Source organism: Vulpes lagopus, chromosome 2 (assembly GCF_018345385.1).
Source record: "Vulpes lagopus strain Blue_001 chromosome 2, ASM1834538v1, whole genome shotgun sequence".
Classification (NCBI taxonomy): Eukaryota; Metazoa; Chordata; class Mammalia; order Carnivora; family Canidae; genus Vulpes; species Vulpes lagopus.
The window spans coordinates 98,100,708-98,123,285 of record NC_054825.1 but is presented as its reverse complement, the minus strand read 5'-3'; the positions used below and the strand labels follow the sequence as shown (position 1 = coordinate 98,123,285).

General features: G+C 40.9%; 1 long non-coding RNA gene across 2 annotated transcripts; it reads left to right on the top strand.

Annotated features, from left to right (window-relative positions):
* The first annotated feature begins 228 nt into the window (after positions 1-228).
* On the top strand, positions 229-19,387 carry LOC121480207. 2 transcript variants are annotated; one of them, XR_005984912.1, is made up of 3 exons: positions 229-609; positions 1,035-1,217; positions 18,292-19,387. It is a non-coding gene; the product is annotated as an uncharacterized LOC121480207 (long non-coding RNA). The 2 variants fall into 2 exon arrangements; XR_005984911.1 differs by lacking the exon at positions 18,292-19,387 and adding an exon at positions 8,954-10,269.
* The last annotated feature ends 3,191 nt before the right edge of the window (positions 19,388-22,578 follow it).

Here is a 22,578-nt window from a genome sequence, read left to right as displayed (position 1 = left end):
CTGTTACAATCCCAGAAAAGGATCTCAAGGAGAAAGATATTTGTCTTTATTTAATAATTGTACTTAATAGTTGAAAGGAGAGAGGCCATAAAAGCAGTGGAAGCTGGAAGACAGCCCACAAAGTTAATTTTAAAAGTTATTTATTGACTCTTTGATGGGTGTGGCTTTTTCTTTCTTTAGTACCTCCCCAGAAAGTCCTGAGCTTACATTTAACAACAAAGCTTCAGGCTTATCCCAGCTACTCCCAGCTCTCTGCGTGTAAAGCTAACCTGCCCTTGAGCCCAGGGTCGGTACTGAAGGCGGCTGGGAAACCCTTCTCCCACCTGCAGCATCATGACGCTGGCTGACTCTGGAGCCCAGGTGATGCCCTTGGTTCAGAACCACAAAGACATAGTTTGGGAATCGACGTAAGCACTCACTGGCTGTAATCCTGCAAACTCCAGATAGTGCCACCATCCTTGAGAAAATCTGTCTTCAGCCTGCCTGACGAGCTGATGAGTCCTCTCTCCAAAGGAGCTCTGGGAAGAGGGAGACTTTTGCCAGAAGACACACTACAGAAGAATCCAAGAGTTCTCCATGCTAAAGTTTCTACTGGAGTCAACTCATTTAGTAAGTATTCCCTAAACAAAGGGCGTGATATTGACTTTTTTGGCTTTGTCAGTTGTCAAAGTTTGGCTGCAAATAGGAGAAACCATTTGCACCCTCTCATTTCTTGGCTTCCTCAGCTGGAGGGGTTCTCAGGGCTGTGGGTATTGTGGTGGCTCTTTCAAAATGTGCCAGGTCTGGCAAGGGACAAACATTGGACACAAATGTCATAGAAAGTACAGCATGTTATCTCTGTACATGCAAGATGTGAATAATTTCAACACGACAAAGAGAGAAAACCTGCCCAATGGTGGTGTGCTCTTCTACGAAACCTATCAGACCTCTGGTGGGAAGTCCATGGCTGGTGGGGTGGGGGTGGCTTTTGAAGGCACCATCTTTGAGAACCTCTGAAAGGACTCCCTCTCTGTCTTTCAAAACTTGTCAAGCAGCTGAGTTCACCGCACTGGCTGAGGCTGAAGAAAGTATTCTCTAGGAAGACACAGGCAGGATGGTGCAAGATCTTTGTGGAACCGGATGGGTGTGTGACCCCTGTTCTGATGTTTGATGATATTTCTCAACTCCTGAAGAATAAGGAACACATCTTTAAAAAAAAAATCATGAATCAACAAGAGGTAATAGCCCCAATGATTGTTTTATTCTTTTCCAAACCTCCAGTTTCTGTCCTTTCCAGAGTTCAGTCCCAAAAACACACTCAGAAGGAATATTCAGAAAATATGGCTTTATCATAGAAAATAGAGCCTGATTCCTCCCTTTGGGAGTCATTAAAAGCAGTAAACCAACAGCTAATCCACAGCATTTAACAGTAAAAAGTACCTGTTCTGTAAGTAATCCGGGAAGCTTAAGTTGATATGTGTGATTTGGGAAAATCACGAGTGCTTTCATTTGGGGAGAAGTTCATTCTTGTGTCAAGATGAAATCTATGCTCTCAGAAAATTCAAAGAATGCTGGCATATTTTAGTTAATCTTCTGTAGTTTTTACACCAAGTAAAGACTGTAGACTTCACATGTATTGTTATTATTCTAAATGAAAGCCAAACCAGTGCCATATTTGATAGGTATTATGCCTGAAGTTATTTTAAAATATTGTGTCATGTCTGGAAACTGATACAAGTCTCTGCATGACCATAGTTTTAAAAATCATTTAACTATTTTCTTGGGTTTTCACTAGTGGTGGAAAAGAGAAAACATGAATTAAAATGTAGTAATTACATACAATGTACTTCAGGATAGGAGGGAATGGAAATGCTTTAACAGAGTGTGAATATACATGCTTTAAGCCTCGGAAGCCAGACAAGCATGTACAAGTAATGTACCAGGAACTCTGTGCTTTCACATATGTTAAAAAAAAAAGAAAACCCCAGGCCTAAAATGGTGTCACTTAGACTGAGTTTCCAAACTGGGGCTTAAAACCCAATCTGATTGCAGTTTCTACCCTCCCCAGAAACATGACCTTAACTGGTCAGTTTGGAAATTTTTTCTTTCCATCAGTGCCCACAGGTCTGCCACCTGGGTCCTCTTCATCCCCCGATGAAAGACAAGGTCATCTGTGTAATAAGACACCTTGCTTTTCCCTTTAGCAAACATCATGGTCTGGAACAATCCTTTTCTTCTGCTAATTACTTTCTTGCCCCCACGCTCTGTCTATAAAAACCTTCCATTTTATACTTCTCAGAGCTCCCCTCTACTTGCTAGGTGGGGTGGCTGCTTGATTCATGAATCACTTGGTAAAAAGCCACTTGGATCTTCAAATGTATTTGGTTAAATTTTTGTTATGTACTACATATAATGAGTGATATGTATTTTTTTTCCTGAAGTGGTTCCATTTCCTTCCTTCCTTCCTTCCTTCTTTCCTTCCTTCCTTCCTTCCTCTCATTCTTTCATTCTTTCTCTGTTTCTCTCTGCCTTTCTTTTTTGTCATACAAAATGACCTCATTTCACAAAAATGATCTCTTCTTTTCATACCAGGTTTTCTTTGGGATGTAAGTGTGTGTGGGGGGTGGGGGTGGGGGGGTTACCTTGCTTTTTTTTCCTCTATCCCCAGGGAATTGTAACTCTGTTCCCACTCCATCTTCCTGGGCATAGTTCAAGCAAACAGACATCTTCCCCATCCAAACTCTAAGTGCCTTCTAATTTTTATGAATTATAGGGAATTTAAAGGTTTATTAAATTAGCTCATATAAATAAAAGTAATAAAATTCATATGCCAGATAAATCCATTTGTGTTCTGGAGGGGCTCAGCCTTACACAGCGTGTAGGTAGCCTCAAAGCCACACTCCAGCATCTGGCAGGCCTGTCTCTTGCAGGCTCTCAGCTCAGAGTCCCCAGTGCTCTGCTGGGAGGTACATTCCACACAGTCTGGGCCTAGGGTATTGGTCCCTCAGGAAACAAAACAAAACAACTAACCAGATTTAAAAAAAATCCAAACAATAATTGAAGGCATTTCCTATCCATGCTAGTCTCTTTTAACATTGATCAAAAACTTCAAACATTATCAATCCCAGTTTCCTCTATTAACAACATTGCTTACTATTTATTTGTCTTCTCCTTTCTTTAAGCCAACTATTGGTGTGTGTGTGTGTGTGTGTGATAGAGAGAGTTTAATATAGTTATTTTTTGCTATATACACTGTTCCTATCTCATGTTTTTCTCAATTGAACATTTCTCTTTTAACTTTATAGAGTTTTTTACTGGGCCTAAGTTGTACATTTTTGTGAAATTGATGCTGACAGCATAAAAATTAAAAAAAAAATAAGTTTATGTTGTGGAAGATTGCAAAAATGGCCACAAGTTTTCATGCCCCATATTTGTGCCCTTTGCAATACAACTTTGCTGTATGTCCCATCAAGTCGTTGACCTATTTCCCGACTCATGACCATGACTCATTCCATTGGCCAATGGAATATAGCAGCAGTAAAAAGGTGCACCATTTGTTCTCTTTCCTAAAACCTTACCTCTGCCATGTAAAAAATCCAAGCCAGCTTCCTGGAAGATGAGAGACATGTGTCCTACTTGCCCTCAACCCATGCCAATATCCTGCCAACTAACAGACATGTGGGTAAGGCCACACCAGCCACTCCCCCTCAGCCCACCTGCCAGATGACCACAGCCTCCGGAACAGCCCAGTTGACATCAGCCACTCTTGTCCCAGATCAGCAGAATGGCCCAGATGACCTGCAGATGTGTGAGCAATAGTAAATGATTGCAGCTTTCAAGCACTCAGCTTTGGGACAATTTGCTATAAGGCAGTAAATACCTGATTCACTTATACACTTATATCTTCTTTGAATCTTCTTTGAACATTGCTTGTCCTTAACTCTTTAATCCATATAAAGTTTATTTTTGTGCATAGCGTGAGGTAGTTAAGGGGTTTTTATTTATTTTACTAAAGGTATGGCTGATTTTCTCAACACTATTTGTTGAAGTTTCTTTCATCACTGATTTGAAATGCCATGGTTTTGATTAACTAAGTCCCCATATGCACAAGGGCTTGCTTCTGGACTCTTAATATGTTCTGATTATTTATTTTCTTCTATCTGTGCTAATAGCACAATGTTTAATTTCTTAATTTTAGACTATGACTTGATATCTGGAATCTCCCTGTAAAATAATGTAGGAACCCAGTTATGAGAAATTAAGGGAGAGATTATTGTCTTAAATACTTTTGTATTCCCCTTAGAATCCACCTAGCTCCTGCGGTGATTGCAAAATATTTTTTGAAAGAGGAAACATTTGGCCTTCTATACTGTAAATCTGTGGCATTTAATATATAGAAATAAATTGGGGAGACTGTGGTTTACAAAGCTGATATTTATGGTTGTTATCCCTTTTTATCTTCACAACTCTCTAAGACATAAGGTTAGCAATATGAGAAAGGTTATATCATCATGATGGTGGAGGGAGAAAAAAGAGGAGAAGGAAGAGAAGAAGCAGGGAAGGAGGAAAAAGCTAACATCTGCCAAGTGTTTACTCTGTGTTAGTGTCTATACTGAATGCTGTACATGCCTTATTTCCCGCTCACAACAAGTTTGTGAGGTCAGTACTATTTATGTATCCAGTTTTCAGAAGAGAAGGTGAGATTCAGAGAAGTTAAGTAACTAGTTCAAAGCCACACAGCTTATGAGTCAAAATTCAAAATGAATGTGAATACAAGGGGAAAAAAACACAAAAGAAAATAGCCGTCTTCTCTGGCTGCTGGATCATGACAATTTCTATTTTCTTATCACTTTTTCTGTTGACCAACTTTCCTGCAAGGAGTACACATTATTTTAGTAAATGTAAAATAGAAACATAATAATAATAATAATAGTGTACAAATAACCCCCAAAAGATGACACGTTGTAGCTACTGGAATGTCCTATAAATTTTGCAGTGACACAGTAGAGAGTTTTCTCTCTCACACAGCCTGGCTGGACCAGTTACCAAGTGAGAAGGGGAGGGCAAGATGTGCCCGGCAGTCCATCCGCCGAATCATTACCCATCCTGCCCCATGCCCATCTCTCCCCTGCACTCATCATCAGAACATTGCACACCTGCCTGGGACCCTTGGATAACATTCTGGTCCTTACCTTTATAAAGAGTAGAACCAGATTAGTGAAAGAATTTTTTACAAAAACAAAACAAAACACACACACACACACACACACACACACAATAGCTGACAAAGAAGTTTAGAAGGTACAGAAAAAATTCAATTTGACCCTGATTCCTATTTCTGCTTCTCAGACCACCTGTTGCCTGAATGTGAACAAGTGGTGAGTGTGGGCACTATCTGTCTATACTTGCTATATTTTAATGGTTAAAAAATAAGTAAGGGTTGGTTTATGAATATTGGGACAGCGGTGACAACCTTTTACTACAGCCCAATAGTAAAACAGGATAGGACTTCTGAAAAGAGGAGGGAAAGGCAAAAATAATAATGACTAAACCATGAAGAAAAAAAGAAGGAAGAAGAATGAACAAAAAGAAAAGGTGAAATAAATAAAAATCATCACCATGGAAGGGATGACACTGAGTTTCCTAGTAGGTCCAGTAGATATGAAAGGGCTGAATTCTAGTGAAAGACGAAGACAGGCATTTTGTGTGTGGTGTGTGTGTGTGTGTGTGTGTGTGTGTGTGTGTGTGTGTTTAAAAACTACAATAAAGTTAAAGGAAAAAGAGAAAGTAAAGGAACAAATACATAAATGTGGCAAATATATGACTGACACCGCTACTTCCTTCTTACTCGCACCTGACAAGGTGAAATTCATGGTGAAAGAACTCACAGGTCAAACAGAAACGTTAGCGTAGTGAGCTGCAACCTATGGTGGTGAGAAACTGGAGGGATGGGTGCTTTTGTCTTTATTTCTTCTCCTTTTTCTCCTTTCTTTTGATTTTTTTTTTTTTAGTAACAACAGCCAGTTTTATTGTTGAACATTTACGTCTCATAAAAATAATTAAATACTGAGATGATCCAGGAAGCCAACTTGAAATGAGTCGCTTAAAGATAAAACAGTATTATTTGCCAGGGTTAAGATTCCGGTTAGATTCTTAATTAGATTCTGATTAGATCCAGTTAAATTTATGCATAGTAAAATAAAAATTAATATTGAGGGGCGCCTGGGTGTCTCAGTTGGTTGAGTGCCCAACTCTTGGTTTTTGGCTCAGGTCATGATCTCAGGGTTGTGAGATCGAGTGCCCTGTGAGCCCAAAATAAGTCTGCTTGAGATTCTCTCCCTCTCCCTCTTGCCCCTGCACCAGCTTGCTGGCATGTACATGGGTGCACACACATGCTCTCTCTCAAATAAATAAATAAAATCTTAAAAAAAAATAAAAATTGAGAGGCTAGCAACTCTAGGAACAGAAATAGAGTACTATATCTTCCAAACAAGTGGAAGGGAACAAATAAAAAAAAAACTAAAACAAAAGCTCAATTTAAAAAAAAAGGCAAGAAAGGGGGAAAAAATGGTTGAACAAAGTTTAAAATGGTAGAGAAAACCCAAACTCATTCATTCAACAATTATACTATGAAGTGCCTACTAAAAGCCACGTACTATTTTGGGAACCAGGGATACAGCAGTAAACAAAACATAGAAAATATCTGCTTTCATGAAGCTTCTGTCCTAGTGGCTGGAAACATAAAGGAGATGAATGAATAAATCATGTGGCATGTTTTATGATGATAAGCACAAGACAAATAAATGCAATTGATACATTAAGGATGGGAAAAACTTGTCAAAAGTGGCCTAACTGAGAAAAAAAAATATATGAAGGAGGTAAAGAATTGAACCATGCAGATGTGAGGGGAAGGGCATTTTGGACAAAGGTAGTGCAAACATCCTGGGGCTAGCATGTGCTTGAGAAGGCTATACAGAGCAGAGGGAAGGGTAGAAGGAGGTGAGGTCAGAGATGAAACAGGACCACATCATATAGGATCTTTAAGTGAAAAGGGTCACTCTAGAAGCCGCAATGTGAACAGACCATAGGAAGAAAAAGCAGACACTAGTTGGGTGGCTCCTGCATAATATAGGTGAGAGACCACAGTTCAGACAGGTGAGGTGGTGGGAAGGGCTGGGGAATCTGGGAAGATGGCAAAGAAGTCCACAGGATTTGCTGGCAGATTACATGTGTGCTGTGAAAGGGATGAGTCAGGATGGTGTTTATTTTGCACTTGGAGCTATGATAAGTAAATTAAATTTAAAATTGCAATTAATACTAAATCTGAGATATATACGCATATTATCCCCAAGTGAGCTACAGGAGCCAGAGTTCCAGGCTGGTCCTTGGCCAGCGCATCACTCCACAATGCTCTATCTTCCCTCCATTCATAGAAGCCTCCCGGGTTACCAGAGTCAGGTTGCCCATTCCCTACGGCTTTGACCAACCCAGATACCTGACCCAAAGCGAGTGCATGTGTTTGGCACGGAAAAAAGTGCATGTTACATAAGAAAAGCCAAACATGATCCCTTGGTTTTTAAGCTTCTCTCACAGAAAATCGTCATGTCTCCTTGGAAGAGATTAAACTAGTGGAGACAGCAAATGACTTTACTTGGTGTCACCTTAGAAATGAACAGTCCTAGGGGCACCTGGGTGGCTCAGTAGTTGAGCATCTTCCTTCAGCTCAAGGTGTGATCCCAGCGTCCTGCGACTGAGTCCCCCATCAGGCTCACCTCAAGGAGTCTGCTTCTCCTTCTGCCTATGTCCCTGCCTTTCTCTCTGTGTCTCTCATGAATAAATACATAAAATATTTTTATAAAAAGAAAGAAATGAACAACCCTATCCTTTACAAATCAATTAACATTTATGATGGAGGAAAAATCAGTAGGTGATTTTTCAACATATGTTGTACTTAGGATTAACTGATTTTAAATTTAAATTACTTGTCACAGTTCCAGGAGCATAAGTGCATTGCAAATACTAGCTGTTTTTTACAGATTGATTTATTTATGTATTTATGTATTTATGTATGTATTTATTTGGGGTGGAGGCAGAGGGAGAAGGAGAGAGTACCAAGCAGACTCCATGCTCAGTGCAGAGCCTGGTGTGGGTCTTGATCTCATCACCCGGAGATCATGACCTAAGCTGAAACCAAAGCTGAACACTTAGCCGACTGCGTCACCCAGGTGCCTCCCTCATCCCCCACAACAAGTGCCATCTCTAACAAACTTTTTTTGAGAAGCAACGGAATTGCTAAAAGTTAACATTTGTTTACAAATTGTTTTCTCCTCCAGTGAGGAGATGGGGGCTGAGAAGTGGAAATATATAAAAACTTAAAGGCTAGAACACACCACCAAGAATCCACATACATGATGCCAGACCCCTCTAAAGTTATCATGTAAGTCAGTGAGAAGATAAGAAAATAAAAAACTTAATTTTCTGCAACTTTTTCCAAATTGTAATTATTTTTTAAAAAAGAGGGGCCTTGTGTTTAATACTGAGAATTGAAGTTTATTTTAGCAATGGAAATTAGAACAGCATCATATCACTATGGATGCTTATAGAACTCCTTCCCTATCATCTGAGCTCCTGAGTGCCTTGCACCTGCCAGTCTACGAATGCCTCCATTCGCTGAACTGCCTGGCACCTTCCCTTCCTGGTACCTACACAAGAGCCTCTTGACCACAGCTAAAGTCCTTCCCACACAAGTTTCTTAGTTATCCCCAGTTCACCATTAATCCATTAAACAGTGCCCATTCTCAAGCTTGAGCATTAAGATTCATGTAAGCAGTCTGTTACGTGCAGACCCCTGGGCTTCAGCCCCGGACTCCAGATTCAGTAAACAGATGGAGCGTAGGACTTTGTTTTTTAACTGATTATCCAGGACATTCTCATATGTGTAATCCACTGACCATCTTTGTTTTTTTTTTTCTAGGTTTTATTTATTTATTCATGAGAGACACAGAGAGAGAGAGAGGCAGAGACATAGGCAGAGAGAGAAGCAGGCTCCCTGCAGGGAGCCTGTTGCAGGACTCCATCCTAGGACCCTGGGATCATGACCTGAGCCGAAGGCAGATGCTCAATGCTGAGCCACCCAGACATCCCCACTGACCATTTTGAAGAAACACTGCTGTAAGAATAGTGTACATCCTTGCTACTCAAAGTGTGGGCCACAGACCAGCAGCATTCTGTAGTGTTTAGAGCTGGTTAGAAATGCAGAATCTGGGGCTCCACCTGAGACCCTTCTGAATCAAAATCTGCCTTGTAAGAAGATTCCCCAGGTGCTTCATGTTCACATTAAATTTTGAGGATCCCTTATTGTATTACACAAAAGAAACATGTTGACCATATATTTTAGTAAGGGCTTTATTGTGCTTTGAGGCTTTAAACACATTTTAAAGTTGTTTTTTTTTTTTTAATTTTTATTTTTTTGAGAAATCGCATACACTGTTCTCTAATTCTCCAATTTGTTATGTTCTCCAGAACACAAAGATTTCTTACAGAGATTACTTTGTCTTTCTCTTTACAAAATAATTTTTGGGATATTGCTGGCTCATCAAGAGAACAATGTGCTATTTTTAATCTATTATAATTTTCTTAATCATGCATAGACAGTTCCTGCTTTAAATTCATAGAGGATTGGATTTGTTTGCTTAAGCCATGACATTGGGGTCATCTCCCAAACAAATATCTCATCTTGCCTGATGAAATCAGGAAGGTGCCTCTGGTGTCCAAGGGATGAAGTATCTCATGTACTGGGAGGGGACTGAGCTCCTCAGCCAGGGGAAGCCAGAACATCTGTTACAGGCATGATCCAGCCTGCTGGCTAAGCTCAGTCTGCAGAGGTGCTTAGGATGAAGCATTGGATCTTCATCTGAAAACACTGCTATGGTCATCAAGATGTTTGCAGTGGAATCCAGGACACACCCTGGTACTTAGGGAATAAGTACACACTAATAAAAAAAATGATTATTAATATAATAGTGGGCCCCAAAAGTTCTCAGGCTGGCTTAAGCCCTGACTGCTCTTTTGCTCATTTTTTTTTATTATTCACTGGAAATAGACTTAAAGAGTATTTCAGGAAGAACATTTTTGCAAACAGAAATCATCTGGAAGATTAAACAGAGTAGTTCAGATAATGAAAGAGACTAGAAAGACAACACCATGAAGTTTGACTTGTATTCCAAAAGCATTGTGGATACTTTATGTGTATTTTAATCAACTGGTAATTTTCTTAGAAATAAAACTTGATATTTGGCATTTTGTTTCTCTCTTCCATTTTATTTCCATTTGTTTTAAAGATTTTATTTATTTGAGAAAGAGAAAACACAAGCCGAGGGGGAGGGGCAATGGGAGAAGGAGACGGAGAAGGAGACTCCGTGCTGAGCAGGAACCCTGATGTGGGGCTCGATCCCAGGACCCTGGGATCATGATTTAAGCTGAAGGCAGATGCTTAACCACTGGGCCATCCAGGAGCCCCTTCTCTACTCCATTTTAAATCCTTCTTTCTCTCTCACCTAGTGGGCTACAGGGAAGACTCACAAGATCATAATCATGAGCAAAGATAGAGTTTACAGTGCTTCAGTGCCTGGTGATGTGAGAGTCTTGACCACCTACTTATGTCACTTACTTGAGAAACGCCATTCTCCTATCTCAATGTACTATTTCCACAGTATGACATATATCTCTGCTGCATCCTTTAGACTTAAAATATGGTGGACCCACCAATGCCCACCTCATGGTCAAGCACCCTTCTCTGCTAGGACTCTTCTGTTTTCCCATCTCTGTAACTACTTTCTAAACAAATATAGCCATTGGCCTTTTTTAATGAAAAGAGCAATTTTTAAAAAATTATACAAATATGGCTATACAAAGTAAGCCAAATGTTCTTATGAAGTGGGAGGCCACAAAAATAGTTTGTTGAACTATGAGCTAGTCATCAACAGAGTTCTAATGGGCAGAGCTCCAACCTCTGGGCATGCTGGGAGTCCAGGCGGGGAAGGAGACCATGCTTAATGGGAAAACCCCTGAGAATGGAGTTGGGGGATGGAGTAGACTGGGGGATCCATTGGGGATGGAAGAACATTATCTGGAACAGAATATCAGATGCCCTACGAAAGGGTTAACAGTCCAAATCCTTGAGTCCAGGGGAAGAGGGTGACTTGCATCTGGTCCTTTTGGGGACAATCATCCAAGCAGTTGTATCCAGGTGTCCTCCTCCTTTATTCACTCTTTCGTCCTCAGATGAGTACAAAAATAATTCTAACCACCATGAAATGTGTAATTTCTAAGTCAAAATTTCTAAATAATGTTTAAGGATAACTAATTCTGGAAAAAGAGGCAATGGAGCGGACGATCTTGCCCCAGATGTCCTGAGACCACTAGGCAGGATCTGAAGGGAGCCACCTAATAGCTGTTGAGGAAGGAAATACTTTTAAATGACTAATAGTCATCCTTAGAGCTAATGCATACTCAAAAGTGGTGACTTATTTCTCAGACTGAAGGGAACGCTTTCCAGAATGTATTTTCAGGGCCAGCAATCCTTCCCACCAAAGGCTCACAAATCTGGACCCCATCACACTTTGTTACTCCAACAAAACAGACCTTAAGAGCTCAGGGAACCTGTTACAGAGGATGTACACTTCACATGCATAGGGACAGTCTCGTGTCTCAACACCAGGAATTCATCCTCAAATGTGCATTGTGTATGCCACGGGTATGTCTTTGTGCTCAGACAGCTGCAGCCCCAGCCTGTGTCCCATCTGAGTGCCCTTGAGCACACCCCAGAGCCCACAGGGCACTTAACCCTCCCCTCATCCTTCTGTGTTTGCCAAAGCCAAAGGTTTAAGTTTCTTTGTGTCTTTCCCTGCCTATTGTCAGATTGCTTATGGGAGAGGGTTTTGTGCTAAGCCTCAACCTATTTCACCAGAACCCTTGAGGATTCATTAGAGTTCCCTGGAGGGCTCTCAAAAGAGTGCTGGGCTGCCTCACCCCCCCTACACACACACACCATCCTGATTCAGTGGGGCTCCGGTGAGGCCCTAGAATTTTTATTTCTACATGTTCCTGGGTAAGGCCTCTGCTGCTGATCTGCAGACCAAGCACACTTTGAAAGCCCACAATCAGATTGGCTATTCATTCATTCAGCAAGTATTTATTGAGATTTTACTCTGTTACAGACTGTACCAGGTGTTCAGGGTAAAACAATCCAAAAAGAAATGGAGTTGATAGTCTAGCTGGATAAACAGATGTTAAATAGTTGCATACATCATTATTTAGTTACAGTTGTGATGAGGAAAATTACTAGATACTGAGTCAACAAATGACAAGGGACTTAAGGATATGAGAAAATGCTCCGCATCACTGGCCATCAGGGAAATACAAATCAAAACCACAATGAGATACCACCTCACAGCAGTGAGAATGGGGAAAATTAACAAGACAGGAAACAACAAATGTTGGAGAGGATGTGGAGAAAGGGGAACCCTCCTGCACTGTTGGTGGGAATGTGAACTGGTGCAGCCACTCTGGAAAACTGTGTGGAGGTTCCTCAAAGAGTTAAAAATAGACCTGCCCTACAACCCAACAATTGCACTGCTGGGGATTTACCCCAAAGATACAGATGCAATGAAACGCCGGGACACCTGCACCCCGATGTTTCTAGCAGCAATGTCCACAATAGCCAAACTGTGGAAGGAGTCTCGGTGTCCATCGACAGATGATGGATAAAGAAGATGTGGTCTATGTATACAATGGAATATTACTCAGCCATTAGAAACAATGAATACCCACCATTTGCTTCGATGGAACTGGAGGGTATTATGCTGAGTGAAGTAAGTCAATCGGAGAAGGACAAACATTATATAGTTTCACTCATTCGGGGAATATAGAAAATAGTGAAAGGGATTAAAGGGGAAAAGAGAGAAGATGAGTGGGAAATAACAGGGAGGGTGACAAAACATGAGAGACACCTAACTCTGGGAAATGAACAAGGGGTGGTGGAAAGGGAGGTGGGCGGGGGGTAGGGGTGACTGGGTGACAGGCACTGAGGTGGGCACTTGATGCGGGATGAGCACTGGGTGTTATATGTTGGCAAATCAAACTCCAATAAAAAATATACACAAAATCAGCTAAGTGTCAAAGGACACATTTATATTATTGTTTCATTCATTCATTCACAATCCTCATTCAAGAAAATAAAATTTCTGCATTGAAAATAACTTTTGGGAAATACCCTTAAGTTTTAAACAGTGCATATCAATCACTTGAGATGCTTTAATATGTGTCTGCTTTGAAAGGATTGATCGTGGGAATGTCTTTCCCCAGGAACCTGGTTTTAGTTTCGGCTGACATGTTATTAGGAAAAAGGAATAAAAGGAAGTTAGGGAAGTGAGCTAAGAAGGGTTTGGGGCCTTGGGTGCTGCATGGCTGAGCCACGCTGTGGATCTGGTGTCGGAGCTAGAGGCTGGACTTGTAGGAGCCAGCTCTAGAGGTGGGCTAGTCCCTGCTTCCCCTCCACAGGTGAGAAAGCTGGATCCCAGGGGATCACAAGGCTCACCCAGCACTGCTAGTGTTGGAGCTGAGCCCCCAGCCCTGCTCTGCAGGACTCTGCTATTTGCCCCCGGAACCTCTGCGTGGCAGGGAAGCACAGCAGGTACAGAAGGTGGGAAACTCCACTAGGCTGAGGATATGATGGACCAGAGAGAAGGCGGGGTCAGGGAGAGGGTGGGAACAGGAAGCACTTTGTCTCCAAAGGTAAGAGAACCATTGAATACTTTTAAACAAGAGTGTGACAAGTTATTAGCTGTGAGATTTGGAACAAATCACCTAATGTTTCTAAAACTCTCTTATCTAGAAGAGACAATGCCTTTCTCACCCACTGGATAACCTGGAAATTCTCAAGTGAGATTATTAGCCTGGAATACAATAAATGTAAAAATAAGCCGTGGAATACAGTAAATACACACATAAGTGGGCTGCCCTGTGTCAGCAGAATTGGGTCCCATCACTAACCAAAAAGTCACCTTTCTGGTGCCATTTCTTCATCTACATAAGGATTTGACTAAATGAATTGTATGATCCTTTCCATTCCTAACATATTCTAATCCTAGGTAAGTTGAAAAAAATATTTTTAATTGTTATTATTATTTTTAAACTCTTTGCTCTTCAATGGAGGAATCAGTCCAGACAGCTGCACAGGAAAAACAGATGTTTAAAAATACATTTTGTGGATAAAGTGTATTTATTTCCCTTTTCCTGGTTCCTTTTGACCTGTGGCTTTCTTTTCTTTTCTTTTTTTTTTTTTGTTTGACCCTTAATATGAAAACATCACTGGATGCACACTCATTTCTTAGGTTCTGTAAACCTCTCAAGTACTCCAGGGCCCAGAACACATAGTGAGATTGAGGTGGGAGGCTGTAACCTCTGTTGCACGATTTTCACACCCGTGAAAACATCAGCCAAGGTTTCTGTTCTTGAGACATTGGTGACATGATCTCGGATAAACATGTAAAACACTTTTTAAAAAATAACATATACCTCTGACCAGATGTGATAAGGGGGTCTTCAAAAGCTCAGAAAAAGTTCAGGTGAGAGTTCAAACTTTCACATCTTGGGACCAACACATGGCCCATATCATTTGTATTAAGGAGATCCTTTAAGCTCACTTGGCAAACTAAGTTAATAACTAACTGGGTTAAGTGACTCAGAAAATCCCCACATCCTACTTGTGGTCATCTGAGTGGTGCTGTTCTGAGGGTTGTGTTTGGTCTTAAAATAGTGTCTTGAGATCTTTGGCTCCCTTTATCTCAGAGTTTGAATCACCTTTTGTTTCTTTTTGAGGTCTTTGTGAAATAAGGAGTAGATTTAGCACTGTCTCTCATTCTGTGGACAGTGAAAGTCACTAGAAGTTTCTGGAAGTGGTGTATGAAATGAACTGAATTCAGTGGATGCGACAAAAACCCTCTTGGCCCTAGTCAACTCACTCCACACCAGTTGTTTTATCTGCCTCTGGGTGAAAACTTGTCACCATCCCCTGGGAGGAGGATGAAAGGGGGAGGGAAATGAGAGGGGAACAAGGGGAATGGGGAGGAGGAAGAGAGGGAGGAGGCCAGAAGGTAAAGCTGAGCTGTGGAGATGTGTCTCTATAGGACCTTCCCTGACCACAGACAGTTTTGAAGCTGGGACAGCCCTTCAGAGTCATCCCAGTTGTGGCCAGGGGACCAGGCCTTTATTTTTCTTCGTCCACCAGACATTGCATGCTGGCCTCCCAGGAAGGGAGTGTGGCCTCAAGCAGTTGGCTCTCTGCAGAGATAAGCCCTCCAGGTAGTGGGTAGCTGACAGCATCTGTCAACAGCACTCCAGCAGCTGGGACTCAGTCCTTCATCCTGTCAGGGCACCCCAGTGTCCACCATACAGAGCTGGAGAAAAAGAGCACGATCTTTAGTTAGGAAAGGTATGACCTGCCATTCGTGCCTTCTGCCAGACATGCAAATGCAAGCTTATCCTTGATGGGGTGCTTTTGGTTTCCTTTCCTTGCGGTTCTTTGCACTGACACAGCTTCTCAGTTTAGCTGCTTGTGGTTCCCACACAGGCCTAGCATTGGGTTGTTGATCCTTCTGTTGGGATCCCTTGCTGTCCCAGGTGCTCCTTTGCAATGGGACTCTTTTCAGGATGACTCATGGCTAGGTAATATCTTCAGAATCCACATCCTGTTTCTTGGAAAAATATATTTTCCTTACTCTTGGTGACCAACCATTCTGGTTTTGTCCTGTTTTTAGCATTGAAGTCTCATGTCTCAGGAGATCTTTCAGTGCTGGGTGAATTGGGATGGCTGGTCACCCTAGAATGTATGGAACCAAAGCAGCCACAGCATCACAACATTTAGGCTCTTCCATTGTGAATCAAATATCCTTTCTCATGCCCATCAAACTCTGGGGACTCATACAAAACCTTCCAAGTGGGCCCTGTGAAGCCCTTATGCTAGGTGTGAGTCCTAAGGGAAGTGTATATACTCCCATCTCCCTTGAAGTGAGAGAACAGAATGCAACAGCTAATGCTCCAAAGAAAATCTGTCTTCAACTAGCATTTCCATTATCTAGCCTACAAGTGATTCATAGGCTATAGCTTACAAAATCTGCTAGCTTATCTGCTTGGGATAGAGTAAGGTAAATTTTTTGGGTTCAAGTCACTGGAGGGAGCATGTGCCAGTGAGAGACCATTCCTTCCAGAGACTGCTGATAGTCTTTAGGAGGTTGGCTGGATGAGAATCCACTTCCCAGCATTAGGATTTCATTTCATCATTTCTTCCCTTAGGTTCTATGGCTTTGGCCCAGAAACCTTAAGAGCTAGGTGCATAAGGATCATTCAAGGATTCTGTTAAAAGTGTAGATTATCTGACCATAAACATGAAAAGATGCTTAACTTCATTTACAGGAAGAGAAGTACAAATCAAAATTCACAAAATACCATTCTAACCTATCAAATTGGCAAATATATGACACTTCTTTTGGTATGAATTGAGATTCTCATATGCTGTTGGCCTAGTCCCTGTGAAGACGTTTCTGACAATATCTAACAGAATTACAGGTGCATTTACCTTTGACCCAGAAGGGGTCACAGAAACCCCGCTTCTGATCATCTGTCCCACAGAGACACCTATACACATAATAAGTAACATATGCAGACAGTCATTTATTGTGACATCTTTTGTAATAGCAAAAGATTGGAAATAACCCAAGTACAAAGTAAGAAGGTCCACATAATGTAATATTATGTAGTATAAAACAATAATGGGAATATCTGTATAATTACTCCTAGCATGAAGAGATCTTTAAGATCTAGTGTAATATGAAAAAAGTAAATGACAGGTTGCATATATATATATATATATATATATATATGTGCATACTTACATTAAGAAAAAAAGGATGATATAGGGGACAAGAGGTAAAAGGGTGACTGGGGAGAGGCACTTAGGGGAGTAGTCTAAATGCTTTGCTATATATATATATATGCTTCTATACACACACACACACACATATATATATATGCTTCTATACACAAACTATTTGCTATTTGCTATTTAGCAAAGCAGTTTAGAACTATGTGGATTTTCAAATCTACCCCCTCCTCATTCTAATTTACTGATTCTAGAGTCAGATGCAGAATTCCATATTTTTATAGAGATGTATGGGCAGATGAACCAAGGAACACATAGTGAGAAAGATGCTCTAAACAAACATTCTCCTACATCATTTTATTAGCATTTGGCTTTATTCGGTTCAACTGAATTAGTAAATATTTTATGGCACATCATGTTCCAGGAAAGGCCCCTGGGAGAGACCAGTAGAACTGACTGGAGGACCCTAATACCATCAGTGGATGCATGGAGAAGTATGGAGTGAAATCACAAACCCATCTAGAAAGTAGTCATATGGCCAAGAAGGCTGTCCAAGTGATAGACAACTGATGGGGGGAAGCTGTGGTGTAATTATTTCTGTGGTGTAAATATTCCCACCCTGGTCAATTTCAAGCTCCCACGGTGATGCCACCAAACACGGAGCAGAAAGAGATGCTAACTAAACTGACCCTTGGAGTGAGTATGAGCCAGTCTGAGCTAGCTTTAGCACTCCACCAAGTTGAGAACTCTGAAAGGATTTCAGGAAGAAACAGAAGCTCAGCAGGATCTTAAGGACAGGAAGGTTCAGGAGGAAGGGGCAGAGCCTTCTACAAGAAGTTAGCTGGAGGAAGGAGCAGGAGAGGAAATGGAGAGAAAGGCCCTGAGCCAGATGGATCTGAGGTCATGTCTCAGCCCAGACATTCACTCGCTATGTGAGCTGGACCTCAGCTTACTCATCTGCAAAATAGTACCATTACACGGGTTTGTATGACACCAGCATGTTACTTATATGACAGACACTCAGAAATGTTAAGTCACCCCTCAGCAGTGAGCTGAATAGTTTTGTGGAAGTGTTGGTGTAGGGCTATACAGCTGGTGTGGATAAAGCTCTAAGTACACACACACACACACACACATACACAGACACAATTTATATATTTATTTATGTGTATATACGCACACATGTGAATACATATGTATATATGATACATACATATGATTACAAACATATAAATATACATGCATCTCTATACACAGTTCTCCATTTACTAAGACAAGGCGTCGTGGTCAGGCACGGGGAGGCATTTCATTCTCCTTGAATGTAGATTAGGAGACCTCTAGAGCATTACCTCATTCCTGTTTGGTTCTTCAAGGACAGCTGAGGGATGAGAAGCCCTGAGGAACTGAGGAGAGAAACATCCTGCTGTGGCCTTTGAGGTGACAAACAACCCCAACAGGACCGGAAAAAGCGCTCACGTGAAGTCGGGTTCCTTCCAGACTTGTTGACAAAAGGGATTTTAAGTCAGCGATCATACATCGGGAAACAACAGGGAAACAGAAATCATTCTGCATTCTGTCAGCGAGGTGAGCAACCGTTGCGGAACTGGAGCACATTCCTGACATCGAACAAAAGAAAGTGTCATTTGAGGCTATGACTGAGCTGAGCAGGGGCATCCGAACGTGTCTTTTGATTTGGGTTGAGTCACTGGATAGACAGAAAGAGCTCTTCTGGTTTGATTGTTTCTAGTTTCACAACCTGATTCGAACTTCAATTCTTCAGCTATGAGCTCAGGTTCACAGAGTGGCTCACCCAGGAGCCTGGCTAGATGAGTAAATGGCCCCGTACAACCCATGGTCGCTGTTAAAAAAAAAAAAAAAATAGTGATCTTATGTTTGTAGTCATATCTATTTGTACTCCTCTTGTGAGTTCAAAGAATTTAAGAACCTTTTTTACATTTGCATGGCTATTTATGTCAAAATTTGTAAGGATGGTTTGTCCCTGAGAGGAAACCAGAATTGCTAAAAGCCAAGGATGATCTGAGGCAAGAATAAGTGGGAAGCAAATCTAGGACCAAGCCATAAAGATCATTCCCATCAAAGACAGGCTGGAATGGCACCTAAGACACAGAGGATCAGCCAGGGAAAGCAGGGCAGCACAACAGGATTTTGAAGGACACTTAGCATAGGAGGAAGGAGAGCAGACCAAGCAAATGGAACATTCTGAAAACAGGTAGAAAGTGAAGAAGGCAAACTTAAGAGCCTATGGGATATGCAGTGATGGGTCAGGTAAGAGGCAGGCCAGGCAGCTGCCATTATGTCCAAGCTTGCTACCTTCAGTTCCTGTCTGAGCTTGATGCAAAGGCCACATGAAACAGCTCTCAGGGCCATATATGGACCTCATGCCACTGGCTCTCTACCTGAGATGTAGAGGGAGGTAGGACCAAGTTTGGTTCCTGAAGTAGGGGTTGGGACCAACTGGAACAGAAAGTGTGTATGGGTAAACCATATTGAATTTGTGGGATGGGATTGAAAGCATGTCTGGGTCTTATAGCAGGACATGGTGGGATTAGGGAGAGATTGGCAAACCTGATGGTTAAAAATATTTCTGCTTCCTTTGTGTTGTTATGTTGAAACTATATATTTAAAAAGAATGATGTTTTCTAATGGAAATGTGTTCAGGGCAGCATGGTGGGATAAGTGAACAAACATTTGTGTACTTTAGTGGGACTTTGGTGCTCCATATGTATATCTTTGGGCAGCTGAGGGCATGATTTTAGTATTAACAATGAAAGAAATGCATAAGTGTGGGTCCATCTTTGAATTTCCCTGACCTATTAATCTCAAATGTTGTATACCAAAGGAAGACTTCAAAACAAAAAAATAAAGTGAACCAAAAAAGTATCAAGGACATCCAAAGTGCCTATTTTAATGTCTCCATATTTTTTAAAAAAGATTTTTTCATTTATTCATGAGAGACACAAAGAGAGAGAGAGAGAGAGAGAGAGAGAGAGGCAGAGACATAGGCAGAGGGAGAAGCAGGAGTGGGACTTGATCCCAGGATCCCAGAATCACAACCTGAACCAAAGGCAGATGCTTAACCACTGAGCCACCCAGGGGCCCCTAGTGGCCCCATTTTTATATAAGGTCATTTGAAAGGAGTAAAACAGTTGAAACTCTTTCTTTGGGAGAAATAATTCAAAGGAGGGAAGAAAAAGGAACTTACATTTATCATACCCATGAAGTATTACTCTCTTTACTACATCTTTTAAATAGATCATTTCATCTTATAGGCATTGTAATTTTAAAAAAATCTGTACCTAAGGGAATTAAGTCTTCATGTGTTTTAGAAATTTGCTCAGGGTTACACAATCTGTGGCATAGCAGGTGTATAATCGGGATGGCCAGAGTGGAACTCACTGTGAACCATGTAAGGAGCACATGGTTTTGCTTTTGGAGTTTTTTGGTCTTGGTCTTGGACTCAACAGTTAAAAGCAATGAGGCCATTGGCTTTTGCTGTTTTTGTTATTAAAAATAATTTTTCCTTTTGGAGTTTTAAATTTCTTAATGATTCTCTTTTGTATGAGCCAGAGTTCTACCAGAGAAACAGAACCAGTAGGGGATGGATAGATGGATTGGTGGGTGGATGGATAGATGAATGGATATAGACTGCAAGGATTTGGTTTACCAAGGCAGAAACTGATAATGTAGTCCACAAATGGAATTTCTTTTTCCTCAGGGAAATCTCAGTTTAGCTCTAAAGGCCTTCAACCGATTGGATAAGGCCCACAATACTACAAAGGATAACCTCCTCTACTTTAAAATCAACAGATTGCAGGTGTTAAATACATCTACAAAATACAGTTAACCCTTGAACAACATGGGTTTGAACTGCAGAAGTCCACTTATATGTGGATTTTTTTCAATAAATGTTTTAGGAATTTTTTTTTTTTTGGAGATTTACAACAATTTTAAAGCTCAGAGACGAACTGCATCAGTTAAAAATACCAAAAATCTTAAGGAAAAGTTAGATATGTCAGAAACATATAAAATAAATGTAGATACTAGTCTATTTTATCACTTACTACCATAAAATATACACAAATCTATTCTAAAAAGTTAAAATTTCCATAAAAACTTATGCACACACTTACAGACAGTACATGGTGCCATTTCCTGTTAAGAGAAATGTGAACAAACATAAAGATTCAGAATTAAAACAAGGCTGCATAAAATCACCTATTGTACATGTGGTACTCCTGTAATAACTTCATAGCCACCTCCTGTTGCTGTTGCAGGGAGCTCGTGTGTTCCAAGTATCCACTTAAAACGCATTGTGACATGAATCATCTCCATATGAGCAATTCGTCTCTCCAGTAAAATGTCTATCCTAGTAAATAGTGTTCCATCACAGTTCTCGTGTATTTTTCCATTGTGTTTAGTACAATATGGCAAACTTTGATTGACACCATAGGATCTGTACCAAATGCCACTTATGATGCTGGGAGTGCTCCCAAGAAGCAAAGAAAAGTCATGACATTACAAGAAAAAGTTGAATTGCTTGCGATGTGCCGTAGATCATGGCTGCAGATTTGGTTGCTCACCATTTCAAGATAAGTAAATCCAGCATAAGGAGCACTGCAAAGAAAAGAAAAGGGAATTCATAAGCCCACCAGCAGACAGGAAAACCTTGAATTTTTTGTGAAATACCTTTTTATCTCATATTGAAAATGCAGCTTTTATGTAGGTGAAGGATTGCTATATAATAGACTCTAATATGATTTGAGAAAAAGCAAAGTCATTATAGTATATGACAACTTAAAGCAAAAGGAAAGTGAAAGAATGAATATTGGAGAGTTAAATGCCAGGATGGTTTGATAATTTTAGAAAGAGGTTTGGCTTTAAAAATGTCAAGATAACAGGAGAAGCAGCCAAGAGGCAGCAGAGGAGTTTCCAGATGCCATTAAGAAAATCGTGGAGGAGAAAGAATATCTGCCTGAGCAGGTTTTTAATGCAGATGAAAGTGCCCTATTTTGGGGGGTGGGGAGTGATACAAAAAACATTTATAAGTAAGGAAGAGAAGCAATCACTAGAATTTGAGATAGGAGGGGCTAGGCTAACTATTGTTTTGTGTAAATGCAGTTGGGTTTAAGATCAGGACTGCCTTTATCTCTTGAGCTAACCCCTGCGCCTTGAAGGGAAAAGATAAACACCAGCTGCCAATCTTTGGTTGTGTGACAAGAAGGCCTGGACAATGAAAACATTTTTTTTTCTGGATCGATTCCATCAACGCTTTGTCCCTGAAGTCAGGAAGTACCTTGCCAGTAAAAGACTGACTTTTAAAGTTCTTTTGGTATTGAACAGTATCCCTGGCCACGCAGAATCCCATGAGTTCGACACCAAAATGTCAAAGTGGTCTACTTGCTTGCCAGCACAATGTCTCTAATTCAGCCTCTGGATCAGGGGCTCATAAGGATCTTTAAAGCTTATTATACACCATATTCTCTGGAAAGGATTGTCAACACTGTGGAAGAAAACCCATGACAGAGAGAGAACATTATGAAAATCTGGAAGGATTACACCAATGAAGATGCCATCACTGTTACAGAAAAAGTCATGAAAACCACCAAACTCAAAACAATAAATTCCTGCTAGAGAAAACC